Here is a 13091-nt window from a genome sequence, read left to right on the forward strand (position 1 = left end):
CAGCCCAGGAAAAGAAGCATCACATCAATTTCCTGGAACTCAGAGCGATGTTTTATGCCCTCAAGGCCTTCCAACATCTTCTCTTTCCTCAAGTTCTCCTTCTGTGCACAGACAATCAGGTTGCGATGTACTACATCAACAAGCAGGGTGGGACGGGCTCTCGCCTCTTGTGTCAGGAAGCCCAGAAGATCTGGACTTGGGCCATAAATCACCATCTATTTCTGAAAGCTATCTACATTCAGGGAGAAAAGAATTCCTTAGCGGACAAGCTCAGCAGAATTCTCCAGCATCACGAGTGGACACTCGATCCTTTCACTCTACAGTCTATCTTCGCTCAATGGGGCACTCCTCAGATAGACCTCTTTGCAGCTCCTCACAATCACCAGCTGCCCCTATTCTGCTCCAGACTCTACTCTCCTCACCGTCTGGCAGCGGATGCATTTCTCCTCGACTGGTCCAATCTGTTCCTGTATGCTTTCCCTCCTCTGCCTCTCATGTTAAGAACCTTGTTCAAGCTCAAGAGGGAACGAGCCACCATGATTCTGATTGCTCCGAGGTGGCCCAGGCAACATTGGTTCTCCCTTCTACTTCAACTCAGTTCCAGGGAACCTTTTCTTCTTCTACTGTTTCCTTCTCTGCTTACACAGCATCAGGAGACCCTTCTACATCCCAACCTCCAGTCTCTGCACCTGACGGCTTGGTATCTCTCGGGCTGACCTCTCATGATACTCTTTTGTCTCAGCCTGTTCGTTCCATTCTAGATGCCTCCAGGAAACCAGCCACTCTGCAATGTTATCATCAGAAGTGGACACGATTTTCTTCCTGGTGTCTTCTTCATCATCTTGATCCCACTTCCTTGGCAGTGGAGACATTGTTGGATTATTTGCTTTCTTTGTCTGAATCTGGCCTTAAGTCTTCTTCCATCAGAGTCCACCTCAGTGCCATTGCTGCTTTTCATGAGCCGGTCCATGGAAAACTTCTCTCAGCTCATCCCCTGGTGTCCAGGTTCATGCGGGGTCTTTTCAATGTGAAACCACCTCTTAAAGCCCCTCCTGTTATCTGGGATCTCAATGTGGTTCTTTCCGCCTTAATAAAGCCTCCATTTGAACCTTTGGCTACCACTCCTTTGAAGTTTCTCACTTGGAAGGTACTTTTCCTTATTGCTCTTACCTCTGCCAGGAGGGTCAGTGAGCTACATGCACTAGTTGCAGATCCACCTTTTACGGTCTTTCATCATGACAAGGTGGTTCTGCGTACACATCCAAAGTTTCTCCCTAAGGTTGTCTCTGAATTCCATCTCAACCAATCCATTGTTCTGCCTGTCTTCTTTCCGAAACCTCACTCTCATTCTGGGGAACAGGCTCTGCATACTTTGGATTGTAAGAGGGCTCTAGCTTACTATCTAGAGCGTACGAAACCACACAGATCAGTTCCCCAACTCTTTCTGTCCTTTGATCCGAATAACTTGGGACATCCTGTTTCTAAACGTACGTTGTCTAATTGGCTGGCAGCGTGCATTTCATTCTGTTATGCTCAGACCGGACTGACACTGGAAGGTTCTGTCATGGCCCATAGAGTCCGAGCGATGGCAGCATCTGTAGCTTTCCTCCGTTTCACTCCTATTGAGGAAATCTGCAAGGCTGCTACTTGGTCCTCAGTTCATACTTTTACATCTCATTATTGTCTGGATGCATTCTCCAGACGGGATGGACACTTCGGCCAATCTGTTTTGCAAAATTTGTTTTCCTAATGGCCAACCTTCCCTCCATCCCTCTTTTTGTTAGCTTGGAGGTCACCCATCAGTCAAGAATATGCTGCCTGCTTGTCCTGGGATAAAGCACAGTTACTTACCGTAACAGGTGTTATCCAGGGACAGCAGGCAGATATTCTTGCGTCCCTCCCACCTCCCCGGGTTGGCTTCTTAGCTGGCTTATCCTAACTGGGGACCGCGCGCCTCTGTCGGGCGGGAAGGCACTCGCGCGTGCGCGATGCGGCCTACCAGAACTTTCCAAGTTCTTAGAGTGCAATCACTCTAAAATTGTCCGTACCGGGGCTCCGTCGGTGCTGTCACCCATCAGTCAAGAATATCTGCCTGCTTTCCCTGGATAACACCTGTTACGGTAAGTAACTGTGCTTTTCCACTCTTCAAGCCAAAAAGAGATCTACATCTACCTCATATGCTAGAGTCTGGAGGGTTTTTGAGTCTTGGTGTACTGCTCAGGGTCTTTCACCTTTCAGGGTGTCGGCTATTCTTTCCTTTCTGAAGGAAGGCGTTGCCAAAGGGTTGGCCTATAATTCCCTGAAGGTTCAGGTGGCAGCCATTGCTTGTTACAGGAGCCAGGTATCTTATTCGACGCTTGCGTCTCAACCTGATGTAGTGCGATTCCTGAAAGGGGTTCACCATATTCGGCCTCCTGTTAAGAAGATCTATCCAGAGTGGAGTCTTAAGATTGTCATTAGGGGGTTGCAGACAGCCCCCTTTGAACCTTTATCTAATGCTACTCTGAAGGATGTCACGTTGAAAACGGTGTTTTTGGTAGCTATGGTATCTGCCCGAAGGGTTTCGGAGTTGCAGGCTTTGTCATGCAGAGATCCTTTTTTGCACATTTCAGATGCTGGAGTGTCTGTTCGGATGGTGCCCTCTTTTCTGCCTAAGGTGGTTTCTTCTTTTTATGTGAACCAGTATTTGTTCCTTCTGACTTTTCGGCGGGAGGATTGGGGGGAGCGCTTCTCTTCCTTGCGTTTCCTTGATGTGCGCAGAATTCTTCTTCATTATTTGCAGGTTACTAACGACTTTCGTCGGTCAGACCACCTATTTGTGTTATTTGCGGAACGCAACAAAGGTATGGCTGCATCTAAGGCTTCCATCGCTCGTTGGGTCCAAAGAGATGATTGCTTCAGCTTACTTAATGGCAGGGAAGGGGTTGCCGGAACAGCTTCATGCCCATTCAACCGAGTGATGGCTGCGTGTTGGGCGGAGTCCGGGTGTCTTTCCTTGGAAGAGATTTGTCGTGCAGTTACTTGGTCTTCTAGGAATACTTTTTCGAAGCATTACCGGTTGGATGTGGCAGCCCGTGCAGATGCTGACTTTGGTGCTTCGGTTATTGCGGAGGCGGCGTTAGCTTCCCAGTTTGAGTTGTGCTTTGCTACATCCCATTAGTCTCTGGATTCATCTGCTGCTGTGCTCAGGAAGGAAAAATTATGTTCTTAATTTTCTTTCCTTTAGAAGCAGCAGATGAATCCAGAGCCCCACCCTTTCTGCAGATGGTCTGTCAGTTTCTGTGTTATGCATTTCGGTTGTGTTAATGTTGGTAGTTGTATTCTATATTTTACCCTTTGCAATTTGTTGCTGGAAAGAAGTTTTTTACATGCTGAATTTTCCTAGTTCTGGATGCTTGGGCAAGGAGTGTTACTGGATATACAGGAGGAATGCCAACCTATAGGACCACCTGTTAATCAGTTTCTCTATCTCCATCTGCTGGTCGATGTGTACTATCCCATTAGTCTCTGGATTCATCTGCTGCTTCTAAAGGAAAGAAAATTAACAGATAACATAATTTTTCCTTCCTTCTAAGTTGTACACCTTTTGGTAGGAAGCTGTGCAGCTGGCACACTGAGAACTCTGCTGCTGCTTTTCCAAACCAGCAGTAGAGCAAACTGAAATCCAGCCATTGTGGGACCTTCCTGCACCTACTTGTGGCTGCTGGTCCACCCCTCCAACATCAATTCTTTTTTCCAGGGCAACTGCAGATAGGTGCAGGAAGGTCCAGCGATGACTGGATTTCAGTTTGCTGTTGGTTCAAGTCAGTATCAGCAGCGATAGGGAGGTGGGGCAGGACACTGGATGGAAGTGGGGTGGAGGGAGAGAGAGAGAGAAGGGGTAGAATACTTGAATGGAAGTGAGTTGGAGGGAGAGAGAGAAGGGGCAGATGCTGGATGGAAGAAGGTGGAAGGAGAGAGTGAAGAGGAAGATGCTGGATGGAAGTGGGGTGGAGGAGAGAAGGGGAAGATGCTGGATGGAAGTGGGGTGGAGGGAGGGAGGAGAAAGGGGAAGATACTGGATGGAAGGGGGGGGGAGGGAGAGAAGGGGAAGATGCTGGATTGAAGTGAGATGGAGGGAAGGAGAGAAGGGGCAGAATGCTGAATGGAGAGAGAAGGGGCAGAACACTGGATGGAAATGGACTGAAGGGGCAGTTGATAGAGCAAGTAGGGTGGAGGGGGGATATAGAGAAGGGAGCAGAATACTGGATAAAACGTGGTATGGAGGGAGAGAGGAGAGCAGAAGCTGGATGAAAGTGGAGAGGGAAGATAGAGGCATGAAAATGGGGAGGTAGATAGGGGAGCAGACGCTAGATGGAAGTGGGGTGGTGGGAGAGAGAGAAGGGGCAGACACAGGACAGAAGTAGGAGGAGTGTCGAGCTTTACAAATGTAGAGATGATGCGGTATACAAACGTAAGGTTTAGATTAGATTAGATTAAGAGTGGGGGCAGATTCTGGACTGAAGTTGGGAGGAGTGGGGGCAGATTCTGGACTGAAGTTGGGAGGAAAGAAGAGAGCAGATGCTGGATGGAAGTGAGTAGGAGAGGGCAGACACTGGATGGAAGGGGTGGAGAGGGCATATGTTGGATGGAAGGGGTAGAAAAATGTCACATGCTGTATGGAAGGAGGGGATAATGAAAAAGGGCACATGATGGGAGAGTATAGTGTTAGTGAGATACTGGGGGTATGGGTGAGGCAAAGAGGTGGCAAGCTGTAGGTAAACACAGTGGAAAGAGGGAAAATGAGGATTCTATAGTAAGAAATAAATTAATCTAGACAGAGGCAGAAAATAAACTGAAGAAAGCTGAAGGGCAAAAGAGAAAACCAGACAGGAAATTCATGCAAGAGAGTTAAGAGAAAAGCAGAAACCAGAAACTGGCCACAACTGGAAAATAAATAAATAAAAATAGAAAATGTAAATATGATGTTATCTTTTTACTACCCTAAATTTAATACCTTTTTGATTAAATTTCAGAGACCAAAACCACCTTCTTTCAGGTCAGAACAGGATAACATAACAACAATATACTATCCTGACCTGAGGAAGTAGGTTTAAGCTAATTGAAAGTTGTATTTAGTCCAATAAAATAGTATCATATTTTCCATTTTATTTGTTTGTTTGTAATGTAGTGATTGGAATATGTCAGTTTTTTGAAATTTACATCTGCTGTCTGAGCTGCATAAATAGTAGTACAGTAGTAGTACATTTTGCAAAGTACATGGGGACATATATGCATTGCAGTTTGTTTTAATCTAGTGTTGTATTGTACACAGAGTCTGGCTTCTTGGGGGTTCAGTTTAATTTTTATTTCTATATTTAGTTTTCGGTTACTTATTGTATACTGGGTGAAGGTCTGTATTCTGCATATATGAAAGTGACATGGCTTTCTGTTAGCACTGACTGCAGGATTAATCTGGTTTGTTTAGTTTTCCAATCAGTGTATTGGGCATTTTCTGTGATTACAATCAAATCAGTTTACATATTTTAGACAGTTACTTATTTTGTACCTGGGGCAATGGAGTGTTAAGTGACTTGCCCAGAGTCACTGGGCCATACTTCTTTCGTCCACTGTAGTGCTGTCTTTTTCTAAGTAGGTCCTTGTTTGTGTGTCTTGTGGAAGTTACTGCTATTATGGAATGTTGCAATTGCTCTGTAGTTCCTGAAATACTTATCTAGTGTTTTGTATTACTTCACATTATGCCTGGTATTGGATTTTGGGTTTGGATTTACACCAAAAATTTCTCAGTAATAACTCAAGGCATTTGGGTACAATTTTCTGTTCCTGGAGGGCTTAAAATGTAAGTTTTGCATCTGAGTCAATGGAAGGTTAAGTAGCTTGTCCAAGAGCATCAGTGGGATTTGAACCCTGGCTTTTCTGGTTCTCTGCCTGCTACTCCATCAGGTATAGGTAATAAAAATAGGGCCAAATTCTATCAGTACTTAGATTGTGCCTACTGGCTTAACTTAATTGCAGTAGTCGGCTTTAATTGGCATGGTAATTGAACACACCATTTAAAAGTGATGAAAACATTTTAAAAAGTAGGTGTGTTTTGGAGCAGAGAAAACCTTAGGTGTTACTAGGCATGATTCTCCCCAAAAACTTAGCTGCCAGAACCGTAAACTTAAAACTCTGGCCTACATTTTTTTTTTTTATATATTCTTTATTCATTTTGAAAACTTACAGCAAGCGTACAGGAATATATCATTAGTTTGGCATGTCTATGAGGAAAAAAAGTCAAATATCAGCACATAATAACAAACTATTATTAATCTTGACTGGGGTTGCTATTCAGCATATCACAATAACTGGAAAAATTATACTAATCTTAATTATACATTTTGGTGGAATTCGGTATGCCATATTTTTAAGATGGAAAGAGCAATTGCAATACAGAAAGGGAACTATAATAATTTTATAAAGATCTGGGGGCCATTGGAACGATATTGTAAGGAGTAAACATCATTTTCCTTGGATGAATATATGTACACATTGGGATGTGGGAGGGAGTTTTTCTGGAAATTTCACTAAATTATGTGTTTATATTATATTTATGATATAATTGATTATAATATTTGAAAGAAGGTGGGTGGGACGGGATATAATTTTTATGTTTGTAGAATTATATGAGAATTACAAGTGTTATTGTTGTTAAAACTCTGGCCTACATTACTGGTGCCTAAGTTTTTTTTTTTTCCTTAGGAGCCAGTAGTCACCAGTTAATGGTGCCCAAGTGTGACTGACACGCAGCCAGTGCCATTTTTCTAAGTGCTGTTTACAGAATCCAGATCATAATGCCTAATGTTTGGTAACTCAAAAGCAAATTAAAGGCTAGCAGAGCTGAAGCCTAGTGGCTGTTCTGCAACCTATCTAAAACTTTGATATGTAGATGGTTTTCAGGATTTCCCCAATGAATATACATTGAAAGCAATGCATGCAAATAGATCTCATGCATATTCATTGGGGAAATCTTGAAAACCTGACTGGATTGCGGCCCTTGAGGACTGACTTTGACACCCCTGCTTTACATCATCCATCCAGTTTTACAGAGATTTATTTGAGTTTCTCTGATTCATCAGAATTGAATACCATTTCTGACACGAGTAGTTCCCCCACATCTTCCGTGGTGAAGACCAAGCAAAGAATTCATTTAGGGCTCCTTTTGCAAAGGTGTGCTAGTGCAAAAATGCTACGCGCGCAAGACGCTACTGCCTCCTTTTAAGCAGGCAATAATTTTTCAGCTAGCACGCGCTAATCTTGTGCATGCGCTAAAAACGCTAGCGCACCTTAATAAAAGGAGCCCTTAATCTTTCTGCTATGGCCTTATCTTCCTTTAGAGCCCCTTTTATTCCTCAGTCGTCTAGCGGTCCAACCGATTTTCTTCTCAGCTTCTTACTTTTAATATACCTAAAAAAGGTTTTACTTTGAGTTTTTTGCCTCCAGCGCAATCTTCTTTTCAAGGTCTCTCTTTGCCTTCCTTATTAGCACCTTGCATTTGAATTGACATTCCTTGTGTTGTTTACAGTTATTTTGATTTGGATCCTTCTTCCACTTTCTGAAGGATTCTCTTTTATCTCTAATAGCTTCCTTCACCTCACCCATTAACTACGCTGGCTGTCGTTTGATCTTCCTTCCTCCTTTTTTAATATATGGAATATATCTAGTCTGGGCTTCCAGGATGGAATTTTTGAATAACAAACAAAAAAAGAGAGAATTTTTGAATAACATCCATGCCTAATGTATATTTTTGACCTTTTCAGCTGCACTTCTAAGTTTCTTTTTTACTATTCTCCTCATGTTATCATAGTCTCCTTTTTTAAGTTAAGTGCTGATGTATTGAATTTCCTGTGCAAACTTATTCCAGGGATTATATCAAATCTGATCTTGTTATGATCACTGTTATCAAGCAGCCTCAGCACCATTTGCTCCCGCACCAATTCATGTGCTCCACTAAGAACTAGATCTAGAATTTCTTCACCTCTTGTCAGTTCCTGAACCAGCTGCTCCATAAAACAGTACTTGATTTCATCAAGGAATTTTATCTCCTTAGCATACCCAGATACTACATTTACCCAGTCAATATTGGGGTAGTTGAAATCACAATCACACTATTCTTTTCTATAGAAGGAGGATCAGTAATCACCACCATACTGTTTTAAGTGGAGAAAAAAACCCACCTCACAAATAATGTAGAGCTTAACATAACAGTGATGCTGAAAACAGGTAAGCTCATTCATCATCATTGGTCTACAAAAAAACTCCATTTTGTTCAGGGCAACACATTTGAACCAATTCCTCCCTATCATAGGAATTATATAGCAAAATAGAGCAGCATATGATTCAAAAGTTCAGTCTCACAGATAATTTTATGATAGCAAAGGAACATTGTAGTACTTATCTCAAAGCCATCTCAAATTCTAGTACTGATCTTGTTCCTTGCAAACATCGCAATGGGAGTATCCCGTTTCGCATTTGAGTTGTCAGGGATTATATTCAGTGAGATCCTCAATTCTGTACCGCTGTGATAATCTTACACACAATTTATTAATCGCACTATACCATAAAGGTTCAAGATGGTTTACATTCAAAGAGGCCGTAAAATCTACGGGAAAATTCCAAAGCAATAAATAATTAAAATATCATCATAGCATGCTGCATTAGGGCACCTCATCCAGCATTAGAGCCTTTTATCACGCGTTAAGGGGCAAATAATGCAAATTAGTTCTCTAAATCAGCTTGATAACTACCTACTTAGGCTTCCTTTTATGAAGCCGCGATAGCGGCTTTATTGCACGCACATTTTTAGTGCGCGATAACCCCCGCGCTAGCTGAAAACTACCGCCTGCTCAAGAGGAGGCGGTAGCGGCTAGTGCGGCCGGCAAATTAGCACGCGCTATTACGCGCGTTAAACCACTAACCACAGCACAGGAACTTGCCACAGTTGAGCTCCTCCTTACTATGACTAGAAATTTTCCTATTGGCTTGATCTTATCACAGTATCTGAACTGGAAGGGAGAGGGGAGCAATTAAAAGCTATAGAGGGCTAAATTCTGAAAAAATATCTAGCACTTTATCCTTCTAGCTTTGAGGTACTTTTATAATTTTGTAGCATCTCAAAAAAAAATCCAAAGAGTTGGCAATCCTCACTTCTCGAGTCCTGAACTGATATGCGAGGCTCTCCCCTCCTCAAAGTTTGGCCCTAGATACTTGCCTAGTTTATCTGTGCCTTAATCTGGATCTGGTTGTAATTTATTGAAATCCTGAATTTCTGTTAACGCTTTTGCTTTCATCACTTGGCATTGCAGTGTCATATCACCCTGGTTGTACCAAAACTGGCAAGTACTAGGTCTATGGATTGTATCCCCAGTTCTTAGAAAACAGTCATATTATTGTGTTAAAATAGGCTTTTATGACACATGATATTGATTGTTTGTTTGCTTGGCTTTCTTACAATAAAGTAGTGATATAGACTGCATTACATAGACTATGGTTTGATATATTGTCAGTTGTAAATTAAATGGTAATGTGTCTTTTACAAATGAATGAAATGGTTTGGAAAAAGTAGGAGGAGATTATTATTATAATTTTTTGTGTTCGCAAGAACTGCTAATAACACTAAGCTTTCCTAGATTATTGGTTAAGGATCTGAAGTACTGTAATTTATTATCCTGACATAGAAGTATAGTAATATAGTGGAAGACCTACATGGTCTATCCACTCTTCCCAATAAGGTAACTCTTAGTAAATGATAACATATGCATACTTGGACTGTCCTTGCCATTTTCAAGGCACAGACCACAGAAATTTGCCCAGCATAGGCTTAAATTTCAACTACAGTACTGGCATTACCATCAAAGTCCTCCCATGCTTATTCAAGCACAAGTTGAAGACTAAATCCCCACTCTCCCTCAAAACTATCCCCCAACAACTACTATGCCACTCTGCAAACTGCCCTATTCCCCCAAACTACTCTTTGCAGCTGGTCTACCACCCCACAAATTTTCTCACCCCAAAGCTAATACCCAGCCTTTGACAGTATTCCACACAGGCATCTAATAAATAAACCGAATACCCTGAGTATGGGCTCTTCAGCAAAATCGCTTACAAAAATGTTAAAAAGAACAGGCCCAAGAACACCACTGGTAATATCCCTTTCCTCAGAGTGATCTTTATTAACCATTACCTTCTGTCACCTTCCACTCAACCAGTTCCTGACCCAGTCCGTCACTTTGGAGCCCATACCATGGACACTCAGTTTATTTATTAGACGCCTATGTGAAACACTGTCAAAGGCTTTGCTAAAATCTAAATATACAATGTCTAGCGTACTCCATCCATTTCTCTGGTCATCAGATTTATCTGACAAGGGCTGCCTCTAGTGAATCCATGTTGCCTCGGGTCCTGTAATCCACAGGATCCCAGAAATGTCACTATTCTCTGTTTAATAAGTGTTTCCATTAATTTACTTATCACAGAAGTCAGACTTACTGGCCTCTAGTTCCCTACTTCTTCCTTACTTCCACTTTTGTGGAGAAGTGACTACAGCTGCCCTTCTCTAGTCCTCTGGTACCACTCTTGACTCTAGAGAAGCATTGAAGAGGTCAGCTGGTGGAGCCACCAGAACTTCCCTAAGTTCCTTCCATTCCCTGGGATGTATTCCATCTGGCACCATCGCTTTGTCCACCTTTAGTTTAGCTAGCTCATCACGAACACAATCCTCTGCAAATTGATCAGGGTTTACCTCTCCTCCATCCCTATTTGCATTTGTCTTCTGCGATCCTGCTCCTGGCACTTCAGCTTTGAACACAGAACATAAATATTTGTTAAGTAATTCAGCTTTATTTTTATCAGTTTCTACATATTTCTCCCCTTCACCGTTGAATCTCTCAGTGCTGCTTTTGGATTTGGCTATAGCTGGGCATACAGGTTCACCCATACCTGGTTGATTAGCTAATCAGAGCCCCTTCATGCCATGAAGGCGAGTACGCAGTGAAGCAGGTGTTGGATCTGCTTCAAGGCCTCAGTTGGATAGTCAACTTCTGGAAGAGTCAATTACAGTCACCTAAGTGCTTGGAGTGTCCAGTATCTGGAAGTTCGTTTTGACATGGCAAGAGGCTGTGTCCTTCCCGAACCACGCAAACAGAAGCTCAGGAAGCAGCTTACAGAGAGTTTAGTGATGCCGAAGCCCACGACCTGTCACTATCTTCAAGTACTGGGCTAGATGGCAGTCTCCCAGGAAGTTGTCCCCTGGGCAAGAGTGCATATGTGTCCACTCCAGAATTTCCTTCTCTCCAGTTGGTCCCCGTAACGGCATTCTCTTAAGATGTAGCTCAACTGGTCATGGAAGGCAGAGAACAGCTTACATTGGTGGCTAATTTAGTTTTTGATCCAGATGTTGATAAATCTTCTATGCCGGCCACTCCTCTGGGTGCGAGGGGGCAACTTCTTTCTGATTTTTGTACATCTTTTCCAGTGGTAGATCCTTGATGTCTTCTCCATTTAGAAGTTAGAGATTGCACACACCTTTCTAGAGCTCACAATACTTGGTTCAGGATTGATTACCTGTTTCTCTCCCCTGAGCTGTTTCCTCATGTGGCCCAGGCTCAGATTGGTCCGTTGAGCATTTCAGATCATGCTCCCATCTGGCTTGACATTCACGATGTCTCATACACTAAGGCTATGTCTTGGTGGTTCCCTCAGTATCTGGCTCAGGATTCCAACTTTAAAAAGTTTCTACTAGATCGGTGGGAGGATTTTCTGCGACACAATTCCCAACACCAGGATGACCTGATACTATTTTGGGAAACTGCTAAATTGGTTTTACGGGGTCATATTCTTTCCTATACTTCTTCAAGGGCTCGTAATTTGAATCGGGGTATAGTTACTTTGGAAAAGGCCCTGAGAGTGGCTAAGCGAGCTTATCTTGCTCATCCGTCCACTGAGACCCGGGAACACTATCTGGCGATGCAAACATCTCTTAATTCCCTGCTTCATTCTCGTTCTCAGAAGTGGGCCACTTATAAATATCGCTTTCAGCGTTTTGGCAATAAGCCTGGATGTTTGCTGGCTTGCTTGATTGATATCCTTAGTGGCCATAAGCCCTCCGCAATCCTGGTGGTGGGGTTGTCTCCCAGGCGACTGAGGTGGCACAGGTCTTACATGAGTTTTTTGCTAAATTGTATGATTCGCCGCCCGATGCTTCTCCGGATCTTATTACCGATTAGTTACAGTCATCGGGGATGCCGCGCCTACCTGAGGAGGCAGTGGATTGCTTGCTTTTCGGGTTATTAAAGTTGCAGAAAGTCATTAAGGCCCAAAAAGCAGGGAGAGCCCCAGGCCCTGACAGATTTTTGGGAGAGTTCTATAAGATGCTGACTCCCCAACTTTGTGATCCTTTACTGTCTTATTATAACGAGGCTATTGCACGTGGTTCTTTCCCCTGTTTTGCCAATGAGGCCCTTATCACACTACTTTTGAAACCTGGCAAGATGACAGGTGATTCTAGCTCTTACCGTCCCATTTCACTGATTAATGTGGATCTCAAGCTTTTTTCTTGCATGTTGGTGGACCGACTTGCTACATATTTCCCATCTTTGGGCCATGACGACCAAGTTGGTTTTGTCCATGGACGCCAGTCCGTGTGTAATGTCTGCAAGGTGCTTTTCGCCATGGCTCACTGTCATCACCATCACATTCCTGCTCTTTTTATTAGCTTAGATGCCTCCAAGACCTTTGATAGTGTGCATTGGTCTTTTCTTTTTTCCCACATTGACCCATGTACGCCTTGGGGGCTTCTATTTGGATGCTGTTCGAGCTCTTTATGCTAATCCACCTGCAGGTCATCAGTTTCTGTGCCAATCTGGAGAGACTAAAAAAAAAAAAATTAGCAGGTAAGAACCTAATTTCTCCTTTTCCCCTGAAAACGGCAAGTAAATGTGCATTGTATCTGTTAAATTTTTCATACTAAGCTGATGGTAGAAATTATTTATGTAACAGTACAGTCCACTTTCAGACCTCAAATGTTTTTTAAAAAAAATATTTTTGTTATCCTG

General features: G+C 42.9%; 1 protein-coding gene across 4 annotated transcripts in view; it reads left to right on the forward strand.

Annotated features, from left to right (window-relative positions):
* The window catches only part of LOC117358815 (core histone macro-H2A.2), a 153353-nt gene that overhangs the window by 14626 nt on the left and 125636 nt on the right, over positions 1-13091 (forward strand). The gene's annotated exons all lie outside the window — the stretch shown is intronic.

This window comes from Geotrypetes seraphini, chromosome 4 (assembly GCF_902459505.1).
Source record: "Geotrypetes seraphini chromosome 4, aGeoSer1.1, whole genome shotgun sequence".
Lineage (NCBI taxonomy): Eukaryota > Metazoa > Chordata > Amphibia > Gymnophiona > Dermophiidae > Geotrypetes > Geotrypetes seraphini.